Source organism: Tenrec ecaudatus, chromosome 3, assembly GCF_050624435.1.
Source record: "Tenrec ecaudatus isolate mTenEca1 chromosome 3, mTenEca1.hap1, whole genome shotgun sequence".
Taxonomy (NCBI): domain Eukaryota; kingdom Metazoa; phylum Chordata; class Mammalia; order Afrosoricida; family Tenrecidae; genus Tenrec; species Tenrec ecaudatus.
The window spans coordinates 30,707,507-30,720,622 of NC_134532.1; the positions used below are offsets into that span (position 1 = coordinate 30,707,507).

At 42.6% G+C, this 13,116-nt stretch overlaps 1 pseudogene; it reads right to left on the reverse strand.

Annotated features, from left to right (window-relative positions):
- Positions 1-12,418: 12,418 nt before the first annotated feature.
- Positions 12,419-12,784, reverse strand: LOC142443329 (eukaryotic translation initiation factor 1 pseudogene; annotated as a pseudogene).
- Positions 12,785-13,116: the final 332 nt, after the last annotated feature.

Below are 13,116 nucleotides of genomic sequence, written 5' to 3' on the forward strand. Positions count from 1 at the left end.
CCGAATGGCCAACAAACATATGAGAAAATGTTCCCGATCTTTAGCCATAAGACAAATGCAAATTAACACAACAATGAGGTACCACCTGACACCCTCAAAGGTAGCCCAATTCAAAAAATCAGAAAGCAACAAGTGTTGGAGGGGCTGTGGGGAGACAGGAACTCTCATCCACTGCTGGTGGGCCTGTAAGTACGTACAGCCACTATGGAAATCAATCTGGCGATACCTAAAACAGATGGAAATAGAGTTACCATATGACCCAGCAATCCCCCTAATGGGCATATACATAGAAGAGGCAAGAAACAAACCAAGACCAGACATCTGTGCTCCAATGTTCATTGTGGCACAGTTCACAATTGCAAGGAGTTGGAAGCAACCCAAATTTCCATCACCTGACGATTGGATTAAAAAACTGTGGTATATACATACAATGGAGTACTACGCATCACTAAAAAGCAGTGATGAATGTAAGAGTCACATAGCGGCATGGGAAGAACTGGAGAAAATCATGCTAAGCGAAGTAAGTCAGGCACAAAAGGACAAGTACAACATGAGCCCGCTGAGGTAAGCATTAAAAAAATATTTTTAATGCAAAAGTGGCAATAGGGGAAAAAGCTACTGTATACAAACATTTCTGGGGTGAAGAATGTGTAGTATGGCAGAGACCAGATCAAAACTAGGGATGCACATGGTAGACAACAGTGGAGGAGGTGGGGAAAGGAAAATAAAAGGATGAATATAAGGAAGAAAAGGGAAGTGGGGGCATGGGGCGCTAATCCACCCAAGGGGAGGGTATTGTTTATATCTCCACAGGGAAAGTGGGACCAGACTTCAACCCAGTGCCGCAAGGTGTGAATGCAATATCCTGGCGTGGAGTAGGGAACCAGTGGAGAGGTCTGGGAGGCTGGCCCCAGCACCAAAAATTAAGTGGATTCCTGCCCCTCCCCCGAAAAGAATTTGTTTCAAAGGATGACATTGATTCTGCAGTCCGGGAGATGGACATATCTGATCAGAGCACACGGGAGCAGATGAAGGGGCAGAAGGAGATGGAGGGGCAGGTCGTGAAGATGATGTTCCTGAGTAGAGCAGCCAGTCCACAGAGAGAACAACATGGCTGGCACTACTATGAGACATGATGCCTCTCAGTTACTAAGGGCGATACAGGGGACAGCATCGGAGACACAGTGTGGAAATTGCACCTAACCTGATCACACCACACCGAGGCAAAGCACTGGGGGAGTGCAGTGGAACAGCAAGGGAATGGAGTGGCAAGGTCTCCAGGGAATCCTGAAAGTGGACTTTGGGGCCAGGGCGTTTTGCCCCAACAGACTGGACTGGAAAACGCTCCTAAGGGCCAGCAAACGATCCTTGAACGAACTACAAGCCTTTCTTTTGTGAAGTGTTTTGTTTTGTTCTTTGTCAGTGGTTTGTTTTTGTTGTTTTATTGTCTGGTTGTATACTGTTGCTTTGTTTTCCTCTGTCTTGTTTTCGTGCATGTTAGTGTCTCCACAGGTCTGTCTGAATAGGACAGGCTGGATGAACTATCTGGAGGAAAAACAATAGGACAGACAGTTCCGGGGGGACAGACAGTTCCAGGTGGGGGAGGGGGATGAGGGTAAGGAAGTGGTGTTAATAAACACAGGGACAAGGGAACAACATGGGACCCAAAATGGTAGTGAGGGGGGAGTGGCAGGCCTGATGGGGAACGATCAAGGGTAAGGTTGCGTAGAGAAGAGGTATAGCTGTAGCCCAGGTGGGGACGGAGCATGGTGGTGGGGAGGAGGAAAGTCAAGGGAGATTGAGGAAGGAGCTGGGAGTCAAGGGGCATTTATGGAGGTCTAGACAAAGACATGTACATGCAAACATATATATGAGGATGGGGAAATAGATCTAATTGTCTACATTTATAGGTTTAATATTAAGGTGGCAGAAGGACCTTGGGCCTCTACTCAAGCACTCCCTCAATGTATGAATACTTTCGTTTATTAAATTGGTACTCTATGATGCTCACTCTCCTGACACAACTGCTGAAGCCAAAGTGGGCGAACAAGTAAAAGTGGTGAAGAAAGCTGATGGTGCCCGGCTATCAAAAGATATAGTGACTGGGGTCTTAAAGGCTTGAAGATAAACAAGCGGCCATCTAGCTCAGAAGCAACAAAGCCCACGTGGAAGAACACACCAGCCTGTGTGAGCGAGTGATTCCAAAGGGATCAGTTATCAGGCATCAAAGAACAAAAAATCATAATATCATTGGCTGCACACCTCCATGACAGGATCGCTGAAGACAAATGGGTGCATAAGCAAATGTGGTGAAGAAAGCTTATGGTGCCAGGCTATCAAAAGAGATAGTGTCTGGGGTTTTAAAGGCTTGAAGATAAACAAGCGGTCATGTAGCTCAGAAGCAACAAAGCCCACATGGAAGAAGCACACCAGCCAGTGCGATCACGAGGTGCCAAAGGGACCAGGTATAAGGCATCATAAAAAGAAAAAATCTTACCATAGTGAATGAAGGGAAAAGTGCAGAGTGGAGACCCAAAGCCCTTACGTCGGCCACTGGAGACCCCCTCACAGAGGGGTCTAGGGGAGCTGGGTCAGTCAGGGTGCGATATAGCACCAATGAAGAATACAGAATGAAGAATACAGCTTTCCCCCAGTTCTTAAATGCTTCCTCCCCCCAACTACCATGATCCCAATTCTACCTTGCAAGTCTGGATAGAGCAGAGGTTGTACACGGGTGCATATAGGAGCTGGAGGCACAGGGAATCCAGTGAGAATGATACCTTAAGGACCAGGGGTGTGAGGGGTGATACTGGGAGAGTAGAGGGTGAGTGGGTTGGAAAGGGGGAACCGATTACAAGGATCTACATGTGACCTCCTCCCTGGGGGACAGGCAACAGAAAAGGAGGTGAAGGGAGACGCCAGATACGGCAAGATATCACAAAATAATAATCTATAAATTATCAGGGGCTCCTGAGGGAGGCGGGAGTAGGGAGGGAGGGGGAAAAAAAGAGGACCTGATGCAAAGGGCTTAAGTGGAGAGCAAATGCTTTGAGAATGATTGGGGCGAGGAATGTATGGATGTGCTTTATACAATTGATGTATGTATATGTATGGACTATGATAAGAGTTGTATGAGCCCCTAATAAAATGTTTAAAACAACAAAAAGAAAGAAAGCTGTGGATAGTGTAAGATATGAAAATAATAACAATCACTTATCAAGAGTTCTGAGAGTGGGAGGATGGGGCAGGGAGGAATAAAATGAGGAGCTGATACTAAGAGTTCAAATAGAAAGAAAAATATTTTGAAAGGATGATGGAGACATATGTACAAATATGCTTGACGTAATTTATGTATGGATTGTTATAAGCGATGTAAGAGTCCCAGTAAAATTATTTTTTAAAAACCTGAACATAAATCCAGAGCTATAATAATCATCAATAGGTACAAACTTAGGGGCCTAGTCTGAGGATATACACATATTATAACACATATTAGAGTAAATACACACGATAGAAGACAAAATAAATGGCCAGACTTACTTAGAATAAGAAAAATTTTTGAATCGAAACATTCAATAAGAGAACTAGAGAATTCTGCAATACCACAATAAAAATTAATAATTCAATTATAAATGTAGCAATACCCATAGACATTACCAGTATCCATTGATAAACAACCTTAGGTGAGGAATTTCAGATAGTTTGGGATAAGATCCTGTCTAAAATGCAAGGTTAGGTGTGAATAACTTTATTAATGATGACTGGATAATACATGTCTTCCTGTGTCAAAGGTAACTGTTTTAGTGTTGCAAGTACTCTTTCCACACTACAATGACTCTGGAGTAGATGTAGGAGTGTAGTTGTAAATGAAAATATCTTCCTTCAAAAACAGGCGCATAAGCAAATGTGGTGAAGAAAGCTGATGGTGCCTGGCTAGCAAAAGAGATAGTGTCTGTGGTCTTAAATGCTTGAAGATGAACAAGCGGCCATCTAGCTCAGAAGCAACAAAGCCCACATGGAAGAAGCACACCAGCCTGTGCGATCATGAGGTGTCGAAGGGATCAGGTATAAGGCATCATAAAAAAAAATCACCACAGTGAATGAAGGGGGAAGTACAGAGTGGAGACCCAAAGCCCATTTGTCGGCCAATGGAGATCCCCTCACAGAGGGGTCTAGAGGAGATCAGTCAGTCAGGGTGCAATGTAGTACCGATGAAGAATACAGCTTTCCTTCAGTTCCTAAATGCTTCCTCTCCCTCCCCCCACCCACTACCATGATCCGAATTCTACCTTGCAAGTCTGGATAGAGCAGAGGTTGTACACTGGTGCAGACAGGAGCTGGAGGCATAGGGAATCCAGGGTGGATCGTACCTTCAGGGCCAGTGGTGTGAGGGGTGATACTGGGAGGGTAGAAGGTGAGTGGGTTGGAAAAGGGGAACCAATTACAAGGATCTACATGTGACCTCCTTCCTGGGGGATGGACAACAGAAAAGTGGGTGAAGGGAGACTCCGGATAGGGCAAGATATGACAAATTAATAATTTTTAAATTATCAAGGGCTCATGAGGGAGAGGGGACCAGGGAGGGAGGGGAAAAAGGACTTGATGAAAAGGACTTAAGTGGAGAGCAAATGCTTTGAAAATTATTAGGGCAAAGAATGTACAGATGTGCTTTATACAATTGATGTATATGTATGGATTGTGATAAGAGTTGTATGAGTCCCTAATAAAATGTTAAAAAAATAAGAAAAAAAGAAAATCTCTTCCTTCTTAGTGACTCACAAAATCCATTCCTATTTACAGCACACATTGAATGGGAGCCACTTTTGGCTGAATTCACTGAGATTGCTAGTATCACCTGGCCTTCAAACTTTTAAATATCTAATAATTTTCCGTAATCTATTGCAGAAAAGAAAATGTGTATCTGACAATTTAAGTATTCTTGGTTTTGCTCTGAGTGTCTTAGAAAGATGTAAGTCCCTGAGAGTAGAGGGTCACTGCCTCTATTCTTAAAGTCATCCTCAATCTTCTCATGTCTACTTCCTCAACCAGCTTCTTCATTACTTTCTGTGTCCTGAAAGAACAGGACCTTGGTCTTGGAGAATGGAAAAACCATGGACGGGAATGTGTTCTCTGAGGGACAAGCCAACGGTCTCATCCCAGATTCACTCCTTTTAAACTTTATTACAAAGTTACCACTCGGATGCAAATCTCCACATAGTCCATTGCATATAGTCTCATGATCTATTTATTCAAATTTATGTCTTACACACTCTGATTAATATACCTGGGATAATAGGCCTCACTGCCAATATGTCAGTTTCTTCCTCTTCTTGGCGGCAACTCTCAGAGGTAAAACGCTCAGGGATTGAAATGTGAGGTTTTTGCGACTACTTTATCTGTGCACCTGGTTCATTGTCTCCAGGAGCAGCATTTTCAAATAGAGGCCCTCCTTCTGCTGATAAAAAGCACCCCAATCCCAACAATATAGTTCTTGGAGAAGATCCTCAGTGCTATAATCTCCAAGTGCCCCCATTTTGCAATTTGTATGAACACAGAATCATCATGGAGTCTGTAGTCTGTACTAAGCTGGGTTTTTCAGGCAGCTATTTTAATAAGTAATTTTATTGAGAGCAAGTGTGTGTAGGTGGGGATGAGTGGCAGGCATTTGACATGTGTGATGGTTTTCATGCCTGGCATATACAGTGTTTGCAAATGTCAACTGTTATGTGCAACTGGTTGAGTCTGAAGGAGACTTGAGGGAGCATAAGACATCTTTGAGATTCTACTGTGCAAACTCTGGATTCACTTTTAGTAGCTCTTCCATGACCTGTATCAGCCATGTTACAGCCTGCAGTGGGTCTCATTAGTACTGTTGATATCCCATGGTATACAGATTCCATGAAAGCTGGTTTACCATCTCCAGAGAAATTACCAAGAACACACCGCGTATCAGTGAAAGGACAGTCTAAAAGTCAATCACACGTCCATATATAATGGTGGGGAAGACACACGGAGAGAAGTCAAAGTGAGCACAGGTACAAACATCCTATGCAGGGAGGGAGCAGTGTTGCAGGGCTCTGTAAGGGCATGAAATGAATGAAAGATTCTGGCTCATGAGCATCTGGAGAGGGAATTTCTAGTCAGGGTTTCTATTGTGAATCAGGGGTTCTTCATCTCAGTTTCCCGCTAGGAATTTATGGGGTTTTTTTTATGATTCAGTGCCTAGACTTAATATCTGTGAATTCACAGTTGTATTGTAAGAAAACATTCTGATAGAGAGAAAAACAGCTAACAAAAATGAGCTTGTTCCATAGGGAGTAGAAATTTTCCAGGGGTGATCAGCATGTATTTTGAGAAGGTCAGTGTGTTAGTCCTGGTGGACTGGAAAAACAAATTCATAGACACTCCTACGTGTATAGGAAAAAGCTTTACATAAAAAGCACTGGTACAGTGAGGAAACATACCAGTCCAGTCCAGATTAACCCTGTAAGTCCAATATTAGCCCATATGTCTGATACCATTCTGTAAATTCCTCTTCAGACTCATGCAACACATGATACAACGCTGAGTGCAAGAAGATCACAGGCTAGTGGGTGGAAAGTCTTGTGGATCCAGTGGCATTAGAAGCATCTTAGTGCTGGAGTGGATCTCCACGTGGCTCCTCCAGCTCCAAGGTTCTGGCTGCCATTAGCATAACTCCATGTGGCTTGTCAACAGCAATGCCTCACAGGGAGAGTGTATCTAGCCTTAAGTGAGCTATTTATCTCCTTTGCACCTCCAAATGAGGTCATTAAGGTGCGACCTGATTGACAGGCTAGACTCCACCCCTCGAAAGTTGACAAGAGATCATGTAACTGCCAGTCAAGATATCTTTCAGGCAGACTCAGTGGAGTGCCTGGGTAGTGTTAACTGTTAAGGACTCAACTAATGGCTGTAAAGTTGGTGGTTTGAAACTTGGTGTCATTGATTCAAGTACAATATAGTGTAAAAAGTTGCTTTTCACCCAATCTAAAATTCTGTTGACATTGATCAGTTCCAACTCATAGTAATCCTAGAGGGCAGACTAGAACTGCTCCTATAAGATTTCCAAGCCTGTATTTCCTTATGAGATTATTCTACCACAATTTCTCCCACAGAGCAGTTGGTGGGTCTGAATGTTTGAATTTTCATTTAACAGCTAAGCAAGTCACCACTGTCCTACTAGGGTTGGTAGTTCTAACCTATTTATCAGTGATTTTAAAAAAATGTTATATTCTGTCGAACAATCATCATAGTTTAGAATACTGTATATCATGACGCCTTGCTGCTTTTCTTCCAGACTCTTCCCCTAGTTCAGGGGTCAGCAAATTTATTTTTTTGAAAAAGACCTCTGAAAACCATGATTTGTGATTCTATTGGTCATATAGTCTTGGAGACAATTATTCAACCTTACTGATTGTGAATACAGCAGCAGGCAGTAGAGAAGGACATAGCTGTGTGCTAATAGAATGTTCTTCACAAAGACAGGCACTGGGCCATGAGCCTGTTACCCAAAGCCCTACACTGAGGTTCTGTGTATGTAACAGATGACGGTCAGTTTCTTTTCTAAAAACACTTATTGGAATTTCAAGCACATATGATACAATTCAATCGTATCAAGAAGAGGCATACACATCAGACTTCTCTGCAGTAGGAGCAGCTAGCCTGCCACTACTCCTCATCCCCTAAAAATTTTCACCAGCGCCAAATTCTTCTGTACCCCTCCCCTGGTCAGGAGCGCCTCCCAGCTGATGAGGTGACCCTTGTCTGTGGCTCAGAAACAGCACAGACACTGACAGAGGGGCGCTTCAGCAGCTTGGCAGCCCCACATTCCCTCCTCACTGATTCCTAGTCACAGCTTCCCAACCAGCATAATCTTAAGGGACATTGACACAGCAGCCAAGCTCATTGGGACCAGTACTGGAACAGTTGGAGTGGTATCTCTGGAGCCGGCATTGGGACTGGGAGCCTCATCCTGGGTTATGTCAGGAACCCTTCTATGAAGCAGCCACTCTTCTACGCGGTCCTGAGCTTTGCCTTCTCGAAGGCCCTCAGGCTTTTCTGCCTGATGGTGCCCTTCCTCGTGCCTTTTGACAATGTGAAGGAGCTGTCACCAACCCCCACATTTCTCTGTCCCACATCTGTCTACCCAATATGTTCCTTTCCCTGTACCTCCCCAGGCAGCCTGGGGAAAATAACTGGCTCATGGTTTGACAGAGAGAAGACAATCAAATACTGTATTAATAAAGATGTTTCTTTTTTTAAAAAGTGGGGGGCATACAATCATTATCAATATCGATTAAAATTTTCTTCTTTGCTGTTCATATCATTTTTATTTTGGCAAAATGTACACAGCAAAACATTCTCCAATTCAACCACTAATATATGTACAATTGAGTGTCTTTGATTATACTCTTCATGTTTACAACCATTATTGATATCCTTTTCAAAATTATCCCGCCACCACTAATATAAAATGAACATCCCCTAATCAACAACCCTATCTCCTTCACTCATGGCAACTACTGGTTAATCTTTCTTTTTAAAAAATAGATGTATATAATATTCACATATCATACACTCTCATAGCTAAATATTTTAAGTGTTTTTAAATATATATGCATATATATCATAATGAATTATTATAATGCCTCCCCCTCCCACAGTCATTGTTTGCTCCCAAAATGTCCTCACCCTTCCTACTCCTCTGCTCCCCAAGGGCCCAACAGACCATTGTATCAGTTATTGTCTCTATGGATCTGCACTGTCTGTGCTTTACAAATTTGGAAACCCAAAAACAACAACAAATAAATAAATAAAACAGCAAGAAGAAAATAATAATATTAAGATAAAAATGAAAATAAACAGTTTTAAAGAAAGGAAAGACTACCATCAATATTTTAAAGTTCAGCAAAAAAAATTCGTCATGGAACAAGTGAGAAATACTTTACCTTAGGACAAATTCTGGTTGGATCAAGAGGTGGGTCAACTGACCAATTATCATGTTATGCCATGGTCCAATCCACCATGATGAAGGTAACAATCATCTCTGATAGTAAAGCTTTTCAAAGGGATCTGCCAGAGGTTTGCTATGCCTAGATATCCTTCAGCTAGATTTTTTTTGAGTTCTCACTGTTCACCTACACTTCAACAAATTGGATGTTCATAATTTGAGCTCTGAATCTTTTTCCTTCATCATATTTGAATTTAATTGTCACTATTTTTGGATCACACATGCTGGTGTGCTTCTTCATTTTGGAATTACTTGAAACCTCACTTAGATGGCTGCTTGTTTGAAGACAATTCTTTAAGACCCCAAATAATTGATAGCCTGGCACCATCTGCTTTTTTCACCACACTTTGCTGTAATACCCTTATCTTCATTGATTTTCCAATGAAGGTAAATATTGAGCAGAGCCATGTAAAGATCCTGTACACAGAATATGATCAACTAGAGGATAGATCTAGCTACACCTTGTCATAAACCATGGGTACCTCTACCGAGTGCCTGGAAAGTGAACATGTGAAACCCTACAACTGTATTGGTCTGGGAGGAGTAGAAAAACAAATTCATAGACATAAATGTATATAAGATAGAACTTTATATCAAAGAGCAATTGTGCATTAAGAAAGCATACCAGCCCAGTCCAGTTCAACTCCCTAAGTCTGTTATTAGCCCACATATCCGATGCTAGACTATAAATTTCTCTTCATACTCACGCAACATATGCAATCATGCCAACTGCAGGAAGACCACATGCCAGAGGGTGGAAAGTCTTTTGGATCCAGTGGAGGTGGAAATATCTCAATCCTGTCAGGGGTCTCCACGTGGCTCTTTCAGCTCCAGGGCTCTAGTGTAGCTCCATGTGTCTTGTTCTCAGGAATGTCTCACAGGGCGTGAACCTGTGTCCTGCCTCCGGCGAGCTATTTATCTCCTCAGCGCCTCCAAATGATGTCATCAAAATGCACCCGGATTGACAGACTAAACTCCACCCCTTCACTATTAACTCTCAAATTGACAACAGATTATGCAACTACCACAACAACCATGGAGGCAGATGAAGAGGAAGGCAGGAAAAGAGAAGTAGGAACCTTTTCTATTTGTTTCCTACCTTACTTATTTTTATCTTTATGTTATTATTTTTCTTTATGTTTCATTTTATCTTTGTTTTTAATTGTTTTTGTTACTGTCTCCCTGTTTGGAAGTAAAGAAGAAGTGGATACATAGAGACAATAACTGAGGCAATGGTTTATAAGGAAGGGGGAGGGGAATTGGGGAGCAATCAGTGGATCTGTGAGACAGGAGGGAGCATTAAGCTTATTTTGATGATGGGCTTACAATTCTTTTTTAGAAGCGTTTTAAGTATGGAAATATGAATGCTATATCAGGAACATTACTAACGAAAGAAAAGAAGGAAAGCGAGCAAAGCTTGATCTATGGTTAGCATGTGTGAAGGGGAAGAGTTTTTGCTTAGGGGGCAGTGAATTAACGTTAATGACGGTAGAACAATATGAAGGGGGATAGTAATGGTTGTAAAACATGAAAAGAATACTCAATGGCACTGAATTACACATGTAGAAGTTGTTGAACTGGTGAAAGTTTTGTTGTATACAATTTTGCAAGTATGTGAAATATATTACAAGAATAATGATTATGGAGGGGGAGAAATTGTTCTATATTGACTGTGGTAAAGATTATACAACTCTTCTTGATATGGTTGAAGTATTGAATTATATGATAAGTGGAAAAGTGCCAATAAAGTGTTTTGCTTTGTTTTTAATGGAAGTGGACACTCAAAAATGTTCAACATTTTACCTTCCACTTTAACTCAACAGCCTGCATATCTCATGGGCTACCCTGTCCTAAGGGTAGAACTGGGCTGCCCAGAGAGAAAGTGGAACATTCCTAGGACAATAGTATCCCCAGGAATTCCCTTCATTATGGCTCACACCTCAGGCCAACTGCCTGCATTTCTACAAATCTACACATGGTTTTCAGGAAGGACTTGTTTGTCCACAGTCAGTGCATATGATGAAGGGTAGAGATTGACCTTGCATAACAGGGGTCAGGAAAATCCCCTCTAGAGGCCATTACTGCTCCTACTCAGAGCCATCCTCTTTCTGCTTCCATAAGCACAGCACATGTGAATCACCTACAGTAAAATATGGTAACAGAGCGCCAAGTCACACATGAAAGTCAGGCTTCTTAGGCCTTCATCCTTACCATATTGATCATAGATGTCTGTGGAGGTGACAACCTTCTGGATTCTTCTTGGTGACATGAATGTCCTACCCTGTAAGCACCTTCATGTCAAAAGCAGTGCTTTTCATCTTAGAATGGTTTTAAATTATATTTCCCCCTTATTTCTAGGTGTGATCGTGCAGGTAGAGCTGCTACAGACCAGTCATGAGTTGGGAAAGCTATGTCTCAAAGTGCTATGTCTAGCTTCCAGGTCTGAAGATATCAAGTTTCTAGATCTAAAAGGCTCTGGGAAACACAACCTGTGTTAGGTGGCACAGAAGCCTTGTGATGTGTCTTAGCAACAACTAAGTTTTCACATATTGATGCATTGCAACCACTATAACTCAACCAGCTGCATGTGTTTTAACAATATGAAACCTGAGGACACTGACATGTAAAATGTAGGAAACATACCAGGAGACACAATGAAGGCTTAATGGTCAAACATCTCAAGCATCACAACACTAATTGGGCAGCAGAGGGAGCTCAGGGTACATGGGAGACAGTCTTTTCCACTGGAGCAGGTGCAGGGGATGCCAAGTGTTTGTTTGCTCTTGCGTTTGGAGTTTCCCAATTCACCCATGTAGAGAACCACTTTAAGGACACTTCAGCAACTAGGTCGCATGCCTCTTATTTTCCTAGAGGGCAGATCCTAAAAATTAAAAGCCCATGTTCTTCCTGAGAAGACAGGGGAGAAAGAAATCACACCGGTGACAAGTTGAAATCAATCTCAGAAGGACCGATAGTCTCACTATGTCGTTAAATTCTGACCTCCATGTGCTTCACTCAACACAATCAGTTTCTGTCCATCCTAATTCTTTTTTCCAAATTACTGTAGGCTGAAACTGTATTATGTGAATTCCAGCCCAAGTATCTCCTGTGAAGAGAAAACCAAACCAAACCTGATTTTACCATTTCTGAAATAATTGACAGTTGTATTTTTGAAACATGGAGAAACTGACATTTTGAGATTCTTTTTTTTTTTTGGCTCTTTTCAGTTTATAGCATGAAGGAGTTACACTAGTCCAAGTTAAAAGTGGACCCCAAATGGTTACATCATACAAGCTGTGAGGTTTTAAACTTGTGACAAGGGACAGAGGGAATTTTTCTACTCATTGCAAGGAAATCCTCACTTAAGCTTCTGTGAGCCACAAGCACTTAAAACCTGTGAACCTTCAGCTGGTCGTCCTTAGCCAGCCCAATCTCTACAAGGAACTGGCATATGTTCTTGTGCTGGTCACCCTGGAGCTGAATCACTTCTCCATATTCTGGATGCTCAATCACAGTACCATTGCAGGCAAATTTCTTCTTAAAGGCCTTCACTAGCTTCTTTTTGTCGTAGTCATCAGCGATCCCTTGGACAGTGGTCAGGGTCTTCCTGCCGTTGCGCTGTTGAATTCTTATATGGATATAATCCTCTGTCCCCGCAGGCAGCAGGTCATCACCCTTACTTGCATCAGCAAAGGGGTCGAAAGAGTGGAGGTTCTGGATAGCGGACATACGATATGATTCCTTTTCCTCGGTGGAAACGGCCTGCGGAAGGCGGCGGCTGGAGAAGGCGGGCAGGGGGGCGGAGCGTCGGGAAGCGAGGGGGCTCCAGGGGGAGGCTGCTGAGTCCTCGGCGGCGGCTCAGTGACTGGGGCCGACAATTTGAGATTCTTAATAAAGCATCAAAATTATCTCATAGTCATTACAAATCATATAGTGGGGCTGGCCCCAATCCCAACTATGTGGACTCTCCCCTTTCCCTTCTCCCGACCCCCACCCACAGAAGGCACTTCAGAGGACAGCACTGAATCTGAAGCTTGGGGAAAGGAGCATGTCTGATTAGAGCACACAGGAGAAACAAAGAGGGT